This window comes from Alosa alosa, chromosome 3 (genome assembly GCF_017589495.1).
Source record: "Alosa alosa isolate M-15738 ecotype Scorff River chromosome 3, AALO_Geno_1.1, whole genome shotgun sequence".
NCBI classification, from domain to species: Eukaryota; Metazoa; Chordata; class Actinopteri; order Clupeiformes; family Clupeidae; genus Alosa; species Alosa alosa.
Genome location: NC_063191.1, coordinates 5,295,303 through 5,297,802, shown reverse-complemented (window position 1 = coordinate 5,297,802; position 2,500 = coordinate 5,295,303). Strand labels below are relative to the sequence as shown.

The window sequence follows — 2,500 nt, the reverse complement described above, 5'->3', positions numbered from 1 at the left end:
TCTCTATGAAGTGATTCTGTGCGGTTCTCCATAAAGTGATTTTGTGCGGTTCTAATGAAGTGATTCTGTGCGGTTTTCCATGAAGTGATTCTGTACAGTTCTAATGAAGAGATTCTGTGCGGTTTTCTATGAAGTGATTCTGTGCGGTTCTCCATGAAGTGATTCTGTGCAGTTCTAATGAAGTGATTCTGTGCGGTTCTAATGAAGTGATTCTGTGCGGTTCTAATGAAGTGATTCTGTGCGGTTCTGCGGTTCTCTATGAAGTGATTCTGTGCGGTTCTAATGAAGTGATTCTGTGCGGTTCTGCGGTTCTCTATGAAGTGATTCTGTGCGGTTCTAATGAAGTGATTCTGTGCGGTTCTGCGGTTCTAATGAAGTGATTCTGTGCGGTTCTCTGTGATTGATTGAGACTCAGATAGCACTGCGGACCCTCAGAATGGAATGGAGTGTATGGGATTCTAAAAATGAATGAATCTGTGTTTCTGTGTGGAAGAGTGACTCAGCTGATTCAGTGGATCTAGAATCAAATTGTGGCAGATAGTAATTCATGGATTGGGATATACATACTTATACTTAGATCCCACCTATTTCCTTTCACAGTGGGTGATCGTCATCACTGTGTTTCACAAAGCTTCAACTGAATCAGGATCCAAGGGCATGATTCAGTGAGTCGTGTTGACTCTGCAGATCAGACTGGATCAGTTGAATCAGATGCACACAGACACACATAAGAGTAAGTATGACTGGTAAACCAGACAGTACTGCGGTCGCCATGGTTTCCTCATGGGGCCCTGATTTAAATGCCAAGCAAAGTGAAAGTCAATCGAGACTCAGTGAGTGACTGCTCGTATGCGTGAACTGAAGCTATCATGTGCCGTGTGAGGCGTGAACTGAAGCTATCATGTGTTGTGTGAGAGCTCAATCAGTGACTGCTCGTATGCGTGAGCTGAAGCTATCATGTGCCGCGTGAGACGTGAACTGAAGCTATCATGTGCCGTGTGAGACGTGAGCTGAAGCTATCATGTGCCGTGTGAGACGTGAGCTGAAGCTATCATGTGCCGTGTGAGACATGAGCTGAAGCTATCATGTGTTGTGTGAGAGCTCATTCAGTGACTGCTCGTATGCGTGAACTGAAGCTATCATGTGTTGTGTGAGAGCTCAATCAGTGACTGCTCGTATGCGTGAACTGAAGCTATCATGTGCCGTGTGAGGCGAACTGAAGCTATCATGTGTTGTGTGAGAGCTCAATCAGTGACTGCTCATTATCGTGAACTGAAGCTATCATGTGTTGTGTGAGAGCTCAATCATGACTACCGCGAACTGAAGCTATCATGTGTTGTGTGAGAGCTCAATCAGTGACTGCTGTGATGCGAACCTGGAAGCTATCATGTGGTGTGGGAGAGCTCAGAGTTGACCCACCAGTGAGTTACATTACATTACATTACATTACATTTGGCTGAGACATTTAGCCAAAGCTATCAACATGGTGAACAGTTTAAGTTTTAGTGCAATTCTCAACAATTTTAGGACAATTTAAAACTATCATGTGTTGTGTGAGAGCTCAATCAGTGACTGCTCGTATGCGTGAACTGAAGCTATCATGTGCCGTGTGAGACGTGAACTGAAGCTATCATGTGTTGTGTGAGAGCTCAATCAGTGACTGCTCGTATGCGTGAACTGAAGCTATCATGTGTTGTGTGAGAGCTCAATCAGTGACTGCTCGTATGCGTGAACTGAAGCTATCATGTGTTGTGTGAGAGCTCAATCAGTGACTGCTCGTATGCGTGAACTGAAGCTATCATGTGGTGTGGGAGAGCTCAGAGTTGACCCACCAGTGAGTTACATTACATTACATTACATTACATTTGGCTGACGCTTTTTTAGCCAAAGCGACTAACAACATGGTAAACAGTTTAAGTTTTAGAGCAATTCTCAACAATTTTAGGACAATTTAAAAACATTAGAGTACAGTAAAAATAAGTGCATCAGTGAGTGCTGTTTTTTAACAGTTACGTGTCAGTTTAAGACGGCTGGTGAGTGCTAGGATCAGCAAGACTTGTTGTAAGTGTTGCTATGAGAGGAGATGTTAAGCTAAAGAGCTGGGTCTTCAGGAGTTTTTGAAAATGGAGAGGAATGTCCCTGCCCTTGTAGGAACTGGCAGTGTGTTCCACCAACGAGGAACAACAGATGAGAAAAAGTTTGGATTGGCCTGAGCGTACTGGTGGTAGAGCTAGGCGTTGTTTGTCTGAGGAGCGCAGCCCGGTCTGGAGGTAGCGATGTCTGTATGAGGGCATTCAAGTAGGTGGGAGCAGAACCAGAGACTACTTTGTAGGCAAGCGTTAGAGCCTTGAATTTGATGTGGGCCACCATAGGTAGCCAGTGTAGCTGGATGAGCAGCGGGTAACATGTGCCCTTTTGGGTTGGTTGTAGACCAGGCCCGCCCTCTGGATCATCTGAAGTGGTTTCACACTTTCAGGGGCTGGGAGACCTGTCAGGAGGG

General features: G+C 45.2%; 1 protein-coding gene across 2 annotated transcripts in view; it reads left to right on the top strand.

Annotated features, from left to right (window-relative positions):
• Positions 1-2,500, top strand: part of srpx (sushi-repeat containing protein X-linked) — a 21,325-nt gene that overhangs the window by 8,867 nt on the left and 9,958 nt on the right. The gene's annotated exons all lie outside the window — the stretch shown is intronic.